This window comes from Canis aureus, chromosome 6 (genome assembly GCF_053574225.1).
Source record: "Canis aureus isolate CA01 chromosome 6, VMU_Caureus_v.1.0, whole genome shotgun sequence".
Taxonomy (NCBI): domain Eukaryota; kingdom Metazoa; phylum Chordata; class Mammalia; order Carnivora; family Canidae; genus Canis; species Canis aureus.
Window position 1 is genome coordinate 63,806,096 of NC_135616.1, and position 17,525 is coordinate 63,823,620.

At 38.9% G+C, this 17,525-nt stretch overlaps 1 protein-coding gene across 3 annotated transcripts in view; it reads left to right on the forward strand.

Moving 5' to 3' along the window:
• Nucleotides 1–17,525, forward strand: part of COLGALT2 (collagen beta(1-O)galactosyltransferase 2) — a 123,906-nt gene that overhangs the window by 49,322 nt on the left and 57,059 nt on the right. The gene's annotated exons all lie outside the window — the stretch shown is intronic.

Here is a 17,525-nt window from a genome sequence, read left to right on the forward strand (position 1 = left end):
GTCTCATACATCTTTGTAACAAATGTCCTTTTCTCATACATACTTGAAAAATTCAACCACATATGTACATGTAAACAAAAAATTGCAATGGTATACAAAAGCATGCAGTGAAAACGAAGTTTTATTCCCTACTCTAGATCTCCTGTCTCATCTCCAGGAACAACTGAGGTTAATGGCTTTATTGTATGATCTTCCTGAAATTTTTTCATATGCATAAAAATTATGCAATTAGGGAGACAAACCATGAGAGACTCCTAATTCTGGGAAACGAACAAAGGGTAGTGTGGAAGGGGAGATGGGTGAGGAGTTGGGGCAACTGGGTGACGGGCACTGAGGAGGACACTTGATGGGATGAGCACTGGATGTTATACTATATGTTGGCAAATCAAACTGCAATAAAAACAAATGAAAAAAATTATGGTATTACTGTGCATTAGACCACCCCAAACTTAGTGATGTAAGAAGACAACCATTTCACTGTGCTCATCAATTCCATGATTGAGATGCTCATAGAGGGATTAGCAGGGATGACTCCTCTGCTGTAGGACATCTGGATCCTTAGCTCAAAAGACTCAAATGCTAGGGGCCTGGGATCCTCTGAATGCTGGTTTATTCCCACATCTGGTCCCCGCTCAGGGAGGACTTGAAGACAGACTGCTAAGAAGAGCACCTACCCATGGCATCTCCATGTGGCATGGCTTCCTCACAATATGGCAGCCTTCTACTTGGCAACTTCAGGCTCTGGGCTTGAGTCTTTGGGTCAACAAAGATAAAGCTGCCTTACCTTTTCTATTTAGCCTTGGGAGTCCCATAGTATCACTTCTGCTGTCCAAGATGTAAGAGGAGGAAACCAGCCCCCATCTCTTGATGGGAGGAATGTCACATGGAGAGATGGGAAATAATGTTGTGGCTGTCTTTGGAAACACAGTATACTCTCTTTTCCCCCACAAATGGGAATTCATTCCACCTGGAGATTATTCCATATAGATCTCTCATGCTAATAGCTGCATAGTACATTGCTTGAGTACAAATCAGTTAACCAGTCACCTGCTGTTGAACTTCTAATTTGTTCCCAGTATTTTGATATTGCAATGATGCAATAGATATTTTTGATTGTATCTTTTATGCACATATCCCAGCGCATTTATTGGATCTATTTTTATAAGTGGGATTGCTGGGTCAAAAAACTGTGCCATTTTAATTTTGGTAGATATGAAGCTTGTTTTTTTGCATTGGGATTAAGCTTGGTTGAGTGTGATCAAACAAACAAACAAACAAAACAACTCGACATAATAACTCCCTTAAACACACAAGAAAATTCTTCTTCTCTCATCAAGGAATTTGGAGATAAAGAACCCCAGGCCATTATAGTGTTTCTGTGGTCTTTAAGAACCCAGTCTTCCAGCTTCCTGCTCTGACTCTTCACTTTGATTTGAATCAGAGATAAATGTGTCTTTTGTCTTCCTAATTCTAAATGGCTGTTTGCCATGTCATCCAAGCTCTAGGCAAGATGGATTGAGGAAGGAAGAAAGGTGACCTACTTCCCTTTCTTTAAGATCACTTCCTGGAAATCATGGCAACATGTCTTATATATCATTAGCCCAAACTTATATATACACAGGTGCAGGTGCATGATTTGGGGGAGTGTCTCATTTTATCTGAGTGGTGATGTGCCCAGGTACAATCCCAGTTCTTATTACTAGGAAAGAAGGGGGGATGGGGAGTGGAGAGCAGGTAACTAGCAACTTACTTCTTTATACGTGTCATCTTTGATTCTTACAAAGACATGGTTATTATTATGTCACCTTTTTCAGAGGAGTGAGCTGGAGCACAGAAATGACAAGAGGCTTGCTCAGGGTCCAAAAGATAGGAATAAGAATTCAGACTTAAATCCCTTTTCTACTATACCAAACTGGAATAGGAGTTCCGGTTACAAACTTAGCAATTATTCAGCTTGTTCTAAAGTATTACTGCCTGGGGCACCAGTGTGACTCAGTCCATCAAGAGTCTGACTCTTGATTTTGGCTCAGGCTGTGATCTCAGGATCATGAGATCGAGCCCCTCATTGGGCTCCACACTCAGCGGAGAGTCTGCTTGTGATCCTCTCCCTCTCCCCTGGCCTCAACCCCTGCTCTGTCTCTTAAAATAAAATCCTAAAAAAATAAAACATTACTGCACTTCTCTGAGATCCCAATAAGGTGATTTGGTCTTGTTTTATTTTTGGGGTGTTTACCTTGTGTGTGCAAAGACAAACTTTCTCACAATGATTATTCTTCAGGGGGAAAATTCTCTTCCTGCCACTACAAAGCTGCAGCAGCCTAGGACAGCTGCTTTTGCACCTTGGATTCAATGACTTTGTAATCTGCGCAGCTCTCCTCTGTTGTTTCTTCTTTCAGATCCCCTAGCCTGCTGCTCCTCACACAGTGGATCCTTTCATAGAGAAGAGCTGAGTCATGAGAGGGAACACAGATGGCCACAAGTTTATTTACAGGCCTGGAGTCAGACCCAGGTTTCTCCTCACAGCTGGCAGTGGCACTCACCTGACAGCCGTCCACAGCAGGCCAGATGGACCCTGTTTGCTGTTGGGCTCAGGCTCGCAAACACTACGGTGGTAGGAGCGCTGCCCATGGGAGCCTGGGATGGACGTGCAGTGAGCACTGGGCTTCCATCCCAACTCCTGGTAGACCAGTGTTTGCTTTCTGTAGCGGTAAAATGGGAAAATCATAGTCTTCAAAATAGAATGTGGAGGAGAAAAAAGGAACCTGAAGTAGCACAGCTAGAAGGTTTTAACTTTGTCATTCCAAATCTCTAATTGGAAGAATCTTATAAAGAAATGAGGTTTTGTGCCAAAGAAGCATAAAGCCCAAACCTACACACCTGTGGGATGTTCTTTTTTTTTTTTTTTTTAAGATTTTATTTATCTATTCATGAGAGACACACAGAGAGAGGCAGAGACATAGGCAGAGGGAGAAGCAGACTTCCTGTGGGGAGCCTGATGCGGGACTTGATCCCAGGGCCCTGGGATCATGACCTGATCCAGAGACAGATGCTCAACCACTGAGCCATCCAGGTACCCTCTTGTGGGATATTCTTGACTATAACTGAGGGTTTAGACTTCTGGCTTGACCTAAGATTAAATTGACTTTGGGATTCAAGGGTAAGAAGACTCTGGGGCAGGGCGTTCTGTGGGTTTTTGTAGATGAAACAATATTTCTATGTGATTCTAGCTGAATTTTCTTTCTTTTAAAAAAATTTTTTTTTTTAATTTATTTATGATAGTCACAGAGAGAGAGAGAGGCAGAGACACAGGCAGAGGGAGAAGCAGGCTCCATGCACCGGGAGCCTGACGTGGAATTCGATCCTGGGTCTCCAGGATCGCGCTCTGGGCCAAAGGCAGGTGCCAAACCGCTGCGCCACCAAGGGATCCCTCTAGCTGAATTTTCTAATAACAAAGAAACTCATATAAGTTCAATAATATTTTAAAAATACACGAATCGAATTTGCCCATAATGAGAGTGTTTGGAAAAATGTGATTCTTTGAATGTATAAAAATGTAAAATAAGAGTGTATTAGTTATTTCTAGAAATAAAAAATATGACGCTTTAGGTTAGAATTACAGAGTAAGTACAGTATAAGAGTGAGTTAATAAACTGAAAAATACAGTTGAAGAATTATCCTGAATCAGTATAGAGAGTCAGAGAGATGGAAAATATGAAAGAGAAGCTTAGATATATGCAGGAAAAGATGAGGAGATTTAACCTATGCTTGTTGGAATTCCAGAAGTAGATTTTAAAGAAAATAGGGGAGAGGCAATATTTGGACAGAAAATGACTGAGAATTTTCCAGAATCTGTAAAAGACACCAATCTTCAGATTCAGATTCCAGTGAATCCCAAGCAAGGTAAATAAAAAGAAATGCACAACTTGCTGTCATAATTAAACCGCAAAAGATATCTTTTAAAAAGACGAAGGCTTGAAAACAGTAGAGAGAAAAGATAGAGTGCTAAAACAGAACAGCACACTACAGCTGGCTTCAAGACCAAAAATCAAAGAATAACATCTTTAAGGTGCTAAAATAAAACTGCCATCCTAGAATTCTGTACCTATCAAAGCTTCCTTTCAACAAGAAATGTCAATGGAAACGTTTTCAGACAAAAATTAAGAGAATTTACTATCAGTATCCATCTACTAAAGAAGCATCTAAATGCATGTAATTCAAGAAGAAAGAAAATAATACAGATACAGATATATACAGAAAGCAATGGTGAGCAAGTATGATGTTAAACATGCAGGTGATTTTTAACAAATTATTAACCTTATAAAATGATAACAATAATGTGTAACTTAGAGGATTAAAAATTAAGATAGACCTAAAATATGATATAACAATTACATTTAGTTTGGGATGCGGAGTGACTGGAGTTATTTAAATCATTCTAAGGCCCTAATATTGGTTTGCAGAGAGTAAGAATGTTTATTAAATTTAACGTTTGCTAGGTTAGATACCTATATTCTAAGTTCTAATTGTGAAACCACTAACTATTCAAAAGGAAAGTAATGAAATGAGTGGAAAATAGTTCAATCTAAAATAAGTCAAGAGAGCAAAATTGGGGGAAAATATTACCATAGCTGCAGAACACATATTCTTTCTCAAACATACATGGAATATTGACAAAAATTAAACATGTCCATGCTTAAATAGCAAGCTTCAAAAAATTTAAAAGAATTGGTGTCATACAAACCATATTCTCAGATTATAGTACAACTAGATAGATATCAATAACAAAAAGATAACTCAAAACTTGCCATCTATTTTAAAAATAAAAATTACAATTATAAATAACTCATGGGTCAAGAAAGAAATAATAATGGAAATTTAGAAGCCATTTGGGATTGAATACTACTAAATAAGCTAATCAGTGAATTTAAGACATGGGAAACAAAACAAAACAGAATAAAGCCAATGAGAGATGAAGGAAGAAAGTAACACATATAAAGACAGAAATTAATCAAATTGAAACTGAGGATGCAGTAAATCCAATATATCGTTTTCCAAAGAGATTAATAAAATGAACAAAACCTAGTAGGACCAATCATATAAGAAATATAAGAAATGAAAAAGAGAATATATAAATAATTTAAATCAAAAGACTCTATAAAAATAATGGGGAAATATTTTACACCTGACAGAGGAATAGTATTGAGAACAAAGAATACTTATGAGTTCATAAGAAAAATCAAAGAACCCAGTATAAAAATGGGCAAAAAAACATGAACAAGTATCCACACACAAAAAAGCATAAATGACCATAAATATATGAAACATTTCACACTACTTGATCAGTAACAAAGGAAATGCGGACAAATACTACAGTAAAATATCACTTCTTGTCAGCCAGTTTGGTCAAAATTTTAAGGCCTGACAATACCAAGTATTGCTGGGAATGTACGACAGGAACTCACATATATGGCTGATGATCAGTGCAACTACTTTGAAAACTACTTGGCTTTCCCTAGTGAAGTTGACCATTCTCAGACCTCTGTCTCAGGAATTCCACTCCTAAGTCTGACAGAGGATACATACAACCAAGGTTGTATGCAGCTTTGTTCTAATATCAAAAAAAAAAAAAAAAAAAAAAAGGGAAAAATCTGGAAACACCCTAAATGTGTATTGACAGTCGAGTAGATCACTAAATTACAGCATTGACAATGAATTAACTACAGATACAAACATCAACATGTCTGAATTTTAAAGAAAACGCATATTGCATGAGTCTATATAAAGTTCAAAAACAGTCCAAACTATTCTTTTTTTTAGGATTACATACATTTGTAGTGAAACTGTAAAGAAAAGTAAAATAATTAATAACCAAAAATTCAAACTAGAGGAATAACTAGAGAAGGAACATTGGGCACTTCAAGGACATTGGTAACACTTTACCTCTTTCACGGGTAGGGTGTACATGGGTGCATTTCCCATTCTTTTAAACAAAATTGCATTCGCTCTTATATCATTTACAGTAAGAAATATGACAATTTATACATTTTTTACCTTTATATAATGCCGTCCAATGAACATTTTCATCTTACATTTATCTTCATAGCACCTCTGTTAAACAAAAGGCAGTTTTATTGTACAAAAAATAAATTGGTGTTGTAAATTTACTTGCTTGAAATTACATTCTAGGTTGGCTGGGGGAAGATGCCAAGCCTCTTGTTCTATGGAGATATTTCTGTCACTTGTCATCATCCCAAGCCATGAATTCATTTATTTACTTGCTCATCTATTCAATCATTATAGCCCCCCTTCTTGACTCAGGCACTATACTATTGAAATTTAAGGAGATAAATCTCAAGAATGTAAAAGGCTTAAGTAGTTAATATTTTGATTGTCTGAGAGGCAGTGGTTTCTGGCTACATATTCACCCCATTTCTAATAGCCATTTCCTTCAGCTTGCATGGTATCTTTCTTTCTTCGTATCTCAGACACCAGCTGTGTGTCCAACCCCAACCTTCACTTTGTCATGGCAGGTATTTCTCACTTGAGAGAGAACTGAAGTTTCCTTCACTCGACACCCTTGCCTTTGTTTAAAGAAAGCCAGTGCGCTGAGGTTAGAAGGCAGATAAGCAGCACGTCAGCTCACAGGTCCTCACCTCCAAGCAGGCAAGCCTTTGTTCACAAGGTGGAGAATTTACTGAGCCTGCAGGAATGTCATAACATTTATTTTTGTCTCCGGAGAGATAACTTGGCAGGAAATATCTTTTCCTTTACGAGACTTCAGGGTCCCATGATTCAAGCTAGGTCTTCCTATTGCATCATCATTGAGTTTTCTCTTCACTTGTGTCGTCGTCGGTCTTGATTTTTGGGTCTCTTTTTTGAACACGAAAACCCAATCATTCTTTATACCTCTCGTCACCTTATCATTAGATGGACTTTCCCAGCTTCTAGTGGCTTCTAAGCATTATCAACTTGAACTTTCTACATTTTCTTCCTCATATAGGTTTTCTTTTAGTATTCCAAAGGGATCACATAAGTCTCTCATGGGCTTGGCACCATATTAAGCATTGGTGTGTCAAACTAGTTTGGACAAGGCTGATAAATAATACTAAAATATTCAAAATAAAAGAACAAATTTGCTTAATAACTAAGAGATAAACAGTTTTTTAAAGTTAGAAATATTAAAAACATATCTATTGGAGTTGAGATTGAGGATTAAGGATGAGGAATAAGGAATAAAAAATTAAGAGTAAAAAAATTAAACAGGGTTATACTTTTTTTTAAGATTTATTTATTTATTTATGAGAGACAGAGAGGAGCAGAGACATAGGCAGAGGGAGAAGCAAGGCTCCTAGCAGGGAGCCTGATGTGGGACTCGATCCTGGGGCTCCAGGATCATGCCCTGGGCCGAAGGCAGGCACTAAACCTTTAGCACCCAGGGATCCCCCAAATGTGTACATTAGTACACTTAAATGTACTAATGTAATTGGGATTTTTAAATGTAAATTGGAATATTAAAAGAAAAAATTGGAAGCAAAACCAAAAGATTTCTTTGGAAAAGCAAACAGTCAATTAAAAAAAAAAGAGGGATGTCTGGGTGGCTCAGAGGTTGAGCATCTGCCTTTGGCTCAGGTCATGCTCCCAGGGTTTCGGGATCCAGTCCTGCATTGGGCTTTGACTTTCTTATGTCTCTGACTTCCTCTTTGTGTCTTTCATGAATAACGAAATAAAATCTTTTAAAAAAAAAGAAAGAAAAGAAAAAAGGAAAAACCCCACATACCAGTTGGAAACAAACACACAAAGTGATAATACTAGAAGACTTTGACATGGCTCTGGCTTCCCCAGGCTGAGGGTCTTCACTTTATAAAATTATGGCCTGAAGAGGATGCTTGGGGAGATCAATATATCTGTTGTATTCTATTTTGCTAAGGTTTTATTTAGGGTATTTTTTATCTTTGCCTAGACATGACTTATATATATTTGGAATTGTTTATTATAGATATGGGATTTGAAAAATCAGTTTTGCAAATGTATTAGATTTTTAAAGATTCTTTTGGTTACTTGGAAGATTTTCCACTGAATCAGGGCCAATGCCTTTTATTAGATTATGGTGTGTGTTCCTCTTAATAATGAGCTGCTTATAGTTACAGTTTCTTGCTACATAAGCTTGGAAATTTTGTATGTACAAAAAAGTGACTATTGATGTTATATATTAGTGCTATTATTTCTCTCCATTTTCTTTCTTTTTCTTAAGTTCATAATTTCCATTTGTTGTTTTTTAGTCTTTACAATAATACAGACGAGGAAGTGAAGGCTTAGACATGTCAGTTAACTGAGCCAGGATTAAACAGCTGAAGGAGTCCAAAAGCCACATCAGTTATACAGGTTCCTCAATATGAGGGAATCCTTCTGCAGAGAGTGTAGTCACATATACTTGACTTTATTTTCTATATTTAAAATTTTGACTTAATATCACATTGTTGATTTTATGCTAGGTATTTTATTATTCCTGTCCTTTAGACCTTGCCACAAGGAAATCTCTATACCCACTGCTTTTGAAAATTCACCTTTAATTTTCAGGTTAATTAGGTCAGAATCTTGGGTCCATCACTTACTAGCTCTGTGATTGATTTCTCATCCATAAGATGGAAAGAATACCAGGGTATTGTGAGGATGAAATAAAATAATATATGTGATTCAGTTAACAAATCCTCTTCTTGAGTGCCACATTGAACTAAAGGTCTTCTGTTAGGTCTTCATATAGATAGTAGTCCGTGAAAATTTTGGTTGCTCTCAGGCTATGCTCTAATTCTTTTCCAAAGAAACTTGGGACAGTGAATTTGAATCTCATTTTCGTAATGCCTGATTCCCTCTGTTAACACCTGCTATGTGGGAATGAAAATGAGAATTTCACTAGTGACATGTTATGAGATAATTTATAGGGGCAACTGAAAAATTGGTCAGGAGGTTCTGGAGAAATGAACTTTGAACATTGAAAATTGTTGACTTCCTTCTCATGGTGACCCCAGAAGAGCATGGTGGCAGCTAAAGACTAAAGCATGCCTGAGACATGATCTGACCTGAGGCTGGGGAAGGAAGGACACTGAGAGCTACCTTTGGCCTGTTTGGTCCTGGGGAAACCATTGTACCCTCCTTTAGGTCTGAGAGGGAGATTGCAGTCTTTTCTCTGCATCAGTTGGAACTAGATTCTATATGATGCTGGATTTCTAATTTGGCTCAAAGGACACACCCCAATGAAAGCCAGGAAGAAGAATGACTTGCCTGTTGCCATATTTACCATCAACCACAATTATATCTGCTTAAACTCTGCCCTGGCCAAATGTCTCCTGGGTGCTGCCTTCAGAACAACAGCTCACATTCCCCACTTCCTCCCAAACAGGCTGTTGGGCTCCCCAGAGCCTTTCAACAGCTCAGTACCAAACAGCATCTGACCCCTGCCTGTTTCCAGGGCCCACTCGGAAGTCAGACTTTTCTGAATATGGACTATATAACAGGAAGTGCTCCAAGAGATATTTTCCCAATACTGTCTAATTATGTTTCATTTTTACAAGTAAATTACCCTGTTTTATTTTATTTTACTTTTTTTTAATTACCCTGTTTTAAACATTTAGTGATTAAAAAGGAGGGTGAGGATGGCAATCTTGTGTTCAGTTATTCATTTAGCAACACTTGACTCAGTGCTGATGCCAGGTGCTGTCCTGGGCTTCAAGTTACAATGATGAGCAAAGACAAACGAACACATTCTTGTCCTCCATAGCTTATTGACCATAAGGGGAGAAACACATTTCTCAATACCCTGGAGATAAACAGAGTTGCGACTCTGATAAGTACTGGGAATAAGAGGTATATAGCACGAAAAGAACTTACAGCCAGGGAATATGATCCATGTGGGGAGGTCAAGGAAGCCGTAGCATCTTGGAAATCTAAGATCCAGGGTCCCTGTCCTACCTTTCAGAGTCACCAGATGAAATTTGGGGTAGATATTCAGAAAGCTAGTGTCTCAGCCATCTTTTCCCTAAACCCAATTTCTCCATTCATAGGGCAAAAAAGATCCTTTTTTTTTTTTTCAAAAAAGATCCTTAAACTGATCAGTTAGAGCAGAGATAACCAAAGCAACACAAAGCTTTGAGAAATATTAGAGAAATCAATCAGTTGTTAAGTGCTATTTGCTCTTTAAGACACTACTCAAAATTATGAGCACTTCGTTAGGTATGTTTGTTTCTGAGACACAAAGACGAGAGGGCCCGCCACCCACAGGAGCTCTAAAGTAATGTCCAGTGTCCTGTGGCTGCAGCAATATCACTAATGACGTAAAAAGCTTGTCGCTGTATTTCACACTTGGAAGACAAAAATCACAATTTACTCTTTACCTTCTTTAAACTATTTCCTTACTTTTAAAAAAACTTCACTCCAAAAATGTGATTTTAAAACCAGACTTTTAGAACAGGAGTTAACAAGACAAATCATCGGAGGCCCGCTGTCTGCCTTCCAGACTGGCTCTGACACTTCCTGCCCTCCGAGACTTGGGGCATGATGTGTCACCTCTATTGGCCTGAGTGTCCTTGTCTCAATAATGGGGTTAATAAGAGCACTATGTCATTGGGTTGTGGTGAGGATCAAGTGAGATGTTACATTGCAAGTGTCCTTGTTCGGGGCCTGAGAGGCACGTGGGCTCAGCTCTTTGCTCTGGCTGCCCCTGTCTGCAGAAGTGTGGTGAGAAGTCAAGGTGGTAGGGACACTTCTATGTACTGTGTACTTGTGCAAGTTCGCCTCCTCTGTGGCATATTACAAAGCCACACAGACCCTGGAAATGTTAGGAGCACAGAGTGTTCCTTCTCTCCGACAGTAGTTTTCCATAATAAAGACGGGGAAAAATACCATCCGAATAGCGTCCAGTTTGCCTCTGACAACATGAATAAGAGGTGTCTTAAAAAATACTTCTTGGAGCTCTTTGATTTCCATTTGAGTATATAATATGAACATGGACCTAACACCTGCTACACCGTGGTCCTTGCCCCCCCCCTTAAAGAAACCTCAAATGAAGTGATGTGGGAAGGCCAGACTTAACACTCTTGAAAGCAGATAAATTCAAGGCAAACATTTCCTCTCTCCCTCCTGAGCCGACTGGAGTGTTATTCCTGGAACCAAGGCAACAGGTATCGGATAACAGTGATGGGCTGGAAAGAGATTTTTTTGTCAGCTGGAGCCAAGTTCTCATTCTAGGTGACTCTTGTGGGAAAACAGCCTTGAATTCAATTTGCAGAGTTGGACGCTTTCTGACTTTGTTCATGTTCCTAGCCCAATTTTTTCAATGGAGGAACAAGCACTATAGCAGGAAGAAGCTTGATGGCTTTGGGGGGAAAAAAATCAAAATGCTTTATATGGGTTTAGTATTATTCTGTTACCTTTGCTGCTTGTTTTGCTTATATGGTAGCAAAGGATCTCTAAGGGTAGACCCTTAATAAATTTAGGCACTGTGTTTTTATTTTGTCATCCATTTCTGCAGGCATTTATTTGCTGAGTTTGTCATTCTACAAGCACAGGCTAGATGCTTACTATGTACTGGGCACAGTTTGGGAGTGGGAAATTTGGACACATGGCTGAGAAGTACAAATGAGGTTTTGAAGAAAATGGGTCGGAATGTTAGAAATCACACTTTTTCCAAAAAACCCATCATATATGGCTGCTGAACCTGTGTCCATAAATGGAATGAAGTAGGCCAGTGCTTCATATGTGTTTTGAGCATTGCCTTTGAAGAATTCAAAGAATAGATTCTATAGCATCTATAGATCCTAAAGGTAGCACCTGTCATAATTTGGCAAAATATATTGTTTCAGAGAATTATTTACCTGTTTATTCTTTCAAGCGGGGCAAGATGCTAGGGACCCAGAAAAGTGGGACATACATCTTCACTGCTACTTCCATTCCCAAGGGACAGTTATGTCATCCCTTTTGCAGCCATATCACCCCTTTGATCTGTACGTTGTAGACCAACAAAATTACATGTAGCTCTGCAAACACGTCATCCTGTGTTTGCATGCCTCTCTGCCTCCACACATATTATCCCATCTTCTGGTATGCTCTATCTACCTTCCACATTCCAATAAATATCTGCTTATTCTTCAAATTTCAATTCAGGCTTCTCATCCTTTGACCTTCCATATCTTTCCAGCCATTCCCTCCTCTCTGGCACTTAGCCACCTTGTTGTATATCCATTGTTGCAAACGTCACACCAAATTATAATTATTTATATACCTGTATTTTCTTTTAAACTAGGAGGAAGTAGGAGCACCTTAACATCAGTGACAAAGTGCTGTTTTCCAGAAGGTGCCATACTGCCTGGCATAGAGGAGCTGCATCAGAGATGCACAGATGTCTACCAAAATTAGAGAGGCATGCAGGGGTTTCCATAGCTCTTCTTAGGTTAGAAGTTTGCTGACAAACCATTCAACAGATATTTGTTGAACACATACTATGTCCTAGGCACTCTTTTAAGTGCTAGGGATAGAGTGGTGAACAGAACATCCTGGCTGTCACAGAACTTACAATGTACTCCTTAAGTTGGATGGTCATGGCTCAGCTAAACATTCTATTAATAGGGAGGAAGAGGAAGGCTGATATTGAGACAATCAGCAGTCACTGCCACACTATTCTTTCATGTTGTCTATATTTAAATGGGCAGGTGTATTTTTATTCTTAAAAAAATGGTAGTTCTGTGGTAGTTCTGGATTTTTCGCCTTAAATGCATGTGTTGAACTTTGTTGTATGCATCTCAGGAGCCTATTCAATAGGCTGTCTAATTTCTTATTTGAGTGTGTGTGTGTGTGTGTGTGTGTGTGTGTGTGTGTGTGTGTTTTGGAGAGAGCTAGAGAAAATCCAGCTCTCAAAGAAAGTGCTTTTGAAAGCTCTCTCACATACCACTGGCTCCTCACAACTCACTGAGCTAGATATGTACAATAGGTATTATTACTCCATTTTACAAATGGAAAAACAAGGTACAGAAAGATCAAGTAAACTCATTCAGGCTGTAGAGCTAGTTGGCAGAAGAGCCATGTCTCCTGACTTCATACTTTTTTACTTGATTAAGAATGTGGTTAGTCAAGGAAACAACAGATGTTGGCAAGGTTGCAGAGAAAAGGGAGCCCTCTTACACTGTTGGTGGGATGCAACCTGGTGCAGCCACTCTGGAAAACAGTATGGAGGCTCCTCAAAAAGTTGAAAATAGAGCCACCCTATAACCCAGCAATTGCACTACTAGGGATTTGCCCCAAAGATACAGATGTAGTAATCCAAAGGGGCACCTGCACCCCACTGTTTACAGCAGCAATGTTCACAATAGCCAAACTATGGAAAGAGCCCAGATGTCCATCGACAGATGAATAAAGATGTGATATGTATATGGTCCACTACTCAGCCAGCAAAAGGAATGAAATCTTGCAGTTTATGATGACACGGATGGAACTAAAGAATATTAAGCTAAGCGAAATAAGTCAATTAGAGAAAGACAATTATCATATGATTTCACTCATTTGTAGAATTTAAGAAACAAAAGAGAGGATCATAGGAGAAGAGAGGAAAAACTAAACCAGATGAAATCAGAGAGGGAGACAAACCATAAGAGACTCTTAATCATGGGAAACAAACAGGGTTGCTGGAAGGGAGGGCGGTAGGAGGATGGGGTAACTGGATGATGGGCATTAAGAAGGGCATGTGATGTAATGAGCACTGGGTATTATATAAGACTGATGAATCACTGACCTCTACCTCTGAAACTAGGAATAGATTATATGTTAATTAATTGATTTAAATAAAAATACATATTTAAAAAACTGAAAAAAAGAATGTGTTTAGTCAAATAATAATGTCAGGTAACTCAGAATCAGTGGGTGACTAAAGTATTTACTATCACTTTTAAGTTAAAAGTCTACAGAAACAAATGAATCAAACTAAACCATTCTGTGTAAAACATGGATACTTATTTCAGCTTTTTCCCGATTTCCACTCAAACGACCACTTTGCCTTCACGTTTTTTAGCCCAGTCCAACCAGCTTTCCTTTTCACAGAGAGGCTCCAAGGGCGAGGTCTTCCACAGTGCTTCATTTAGGAAGCCCAGTCTCTCTCTGTGGTCACACTGGCCCCTGTTCATCATGACCTCATGGTTCATGAGTTCTGTGTTTTGCCAGGGCATCGCCCTGCCAGGCCCGAGGGCTGATTGTTTACATTGGTGGCATCTGCCCAGCTTGTCTGCTGAGAGCCAACACTTCTTGCATACTTGCCACTGCCCCCACATTCCTAGGTCACATCATGTCACCTGAACTCAATATATGGCCACGACAGAGTAAAGGATCTCTCTTTGCTTCAGTGGAACAGAAAACTAAGACTTTCAGAAATTGAGAAAAATACATATCAGAGATGAAGTATAAGTGAAAAAAGGGAATAAGCTTTGGGAGAAAGTCTCTAAGCCTCATATTCCTTATCTGTAAAAATGAGGATAATAATACCTTCCTTGAGAATTACCATAAGGATTAGAGTTGTATACTTAAAATGCCCAGCTTAGTCCCTGGGACATAGGGTAGTCCATACATGGTAGAGAATAAAATAAAATATATTTTCTTCATTTTTCTATAATATTCAAATTTAGGCAATAATCCCAAGGGAAATGAAAATATGTGTCCACACAGAAATTTGCACATGAATGTTCATAACAGTATAACAATAAATAAAAAGTAAAAATAACCCAAAAGTCCATTAACTGGTCAATGGATAAACAAAATGGTGTATCCGTACCGTGGAGTATTATTCAGACCTAAAAATAAATGAGTTACTGATATATGCTGCAACATGAACCCTGAAAACATTATGCTAAGTGAAAAAAGTCAGACACAAAATGCCACAGTTGTATGATTTCATTTATATGCAATGTCCAGAAAAGCCAAATTCAGAGACAGGGAGTAGAGCAGTGGTTACTGGGGGCTGGAGTCGGGGAGAATGCAAAGCAATTTCTAGTGGGTACAGATTTCTTTTGGGGGTGATGAAAATGTTTGGAAATTAGATCATGGTGGTGGTTGTGCAACTCTATGAATATACTAAAAACCACTGAATTGTACGCTTTAACTGGGTGAATGTTAGATGAATTGTATCTCCATAAACACTTTTTATTTTAAAAAGTGGGCAGTAAGTATGCCTTAGTTGCTATGCAAAGAGAGGTTCTGTAGGGTGTGAGAAGTGTACCCTTCTGCTCACTCCATGGTGACTATATCATTCATTGCTTTTTCTGTTTTCTGATTCTATTGCTATTAGACTGAGAGAATTATTTAGACCTTGCCCAACTTGTGCCTATTTGTCTTTCCTTTTTTCATTGAAAATGCTTTCATTGTTTGTGAAAGCAGTGAAGTGACATTATTGCTATCCTCCTGGCCATAGTTGAAATATCGTATTGCTGAACTATGTGCCCTGAGTGTGCACAGATAGATGGACCATGGCTCTTACAAGCCAAACTAATGTGGGCTTGTAAAATGTCAGGTCCCTGGTTTCCAGGGATCCCTTATCACGCTGGCACATGTTCATGCATTTCAGCCTAAAACTTCTCATGGGATATAAACAGCCCTTTATTTCTCAAAACCTGGATATCTGACTTCTCTTGAAACAATAGAAAATCTAGGCTTTCTGGGCACACATTCACAAGGCAGCAATCTTATGGAGCCTGCATGTGTCCTGTCCCTCACACTGTTAGCTCAGGCATGGTCCATTTCAGTCCTTGATGTTATCTGTGCTCAGCCTTTGTAGGCATTTGGGTTGGATTCAGTGAAAGTTTCCTTGAATTGTTCATTCATTCATTCATTCATTCATCAGGCCCATGGTTAGTGTCTGTTTTACACAGTAAACTCTGTTAGGTGCTGGGATACTTCTATCCTCAGAGAAGAGAATCTGGTAATGGAGAAAGACAAGAGAACCAGTTAATTACAATGCAGGAGTAAGTGCAGTGCTCCAAGTATAGGTAGAGAATCAATGTATAATTACAGATTTTGGGCATCCCATCTAGCCTGAGGTGTTTGGGGGGGCAGTGGAGAGATTCAGGGCTCCTGGAAAATGTGTCCCTAGATCCCATGTGTCTTCTCTTTAGTATCCGGACTCTAGTTGTTGACTGTATGGTGAAATATATTCCACTAGAAACTCCATTTCTTCAGGGCACACCCACATAATAAAAAACTTAACAGAACTGGAAAATCCAGCAAGGAAGAGGAAAAAAAAGAAATGAAGAGTGAGTGAAAGGGAGCAGGAAGAAGAAACAAAGGGCAAAGGAGAAGAAAAACAGGAAAAAGAGTATTTACACAAATGAGAAACATATTTATCTTGTCGCAGACGCTGCCACTGATATTTGCGTAGAATTCCAAGAGTTTTGACTCCAAGGAAAATTATGCTGAAGTGAATCTCAACAAAGCTTGATGACAGATAGTAGCTGTGCTTGTGGTGAGCACAGTGTAACATATAGAGTTGTCAAATCACAATATCGAGGACCTGAAACCAGTGTGACATTGTGGGCCAACTATACTTCAATTAAAAAAAAAAAGGCTCATAGGGAACTAATGAATCATCCTGTTTTCTTGCCTTGTTTCCTGCTGGGACAAGTCCATACTTTCATTCTAAGATGATCCCACTGGTCCCGTTGATTAATGTCCTTGACAAGGCAGAGAATTCCTTCTAATCTGACAGGTGCAGTTCCACTCTGCGTGGGGGAGTGCTGTGGCAGGAGTTTGCACTAGGGTTGGGATGGGGCATCTGAGCCCAGGTTCTAACACCCACTATTTTTATGACTTGTGCAAGTCATAGCCTTTCATCCTCAGCCTTCTCTTCCATAATGTGGAGAGATAAAAATAATGCTAAGTTCTCTAATTATAGAGCTCAAAATGGATAAGTGCATGACACACAGGTGAGGGGTTCATAGCGCCAACAGGTGCAGACCATTTAGAATTAAAAGTGTTAAGGAATGGCTCCTTTGTAATATATTTAATTATGTTCATCTTCACGTCAATACGATGGCATTGGGCTTTTGAATTCACTTTTAACAGGTCAATTGCCAATTTTTACCATTTCTCTTTCCTACCCTTTAGGAATGAAATTGATTCCTTGGTTGATTGCATTTCCAGAAACAGATTTTTTTTTTTTTAACATCACTCTTACCCAGTCTTCAGATGTGTAATGCCTATAATTGTTTCTGGGATTAAATGAGACATATCGAGAAGGGATGTTGAGGGAGTAGAAGCATTTATTTTTTTGGTGAGGAGGGTTTCGTGAGGAGTGAGTTTTCCTGATTTCTTAGCTCATTAGGAAGAACTGCTACTAATTGACTTGGTAGGACCTAGGAAAAGGCTTGTGTTGGGAGAAATCCCCAGCCCCCCAGACCATGTCCATATCTTTACCCATATCCAGATCTAGTTTTCTACCCAGCAGAGAGGTTCTAGGTCTTTAAACAATTCTACATGGTAACCAAGAAGCAAGAATCCAT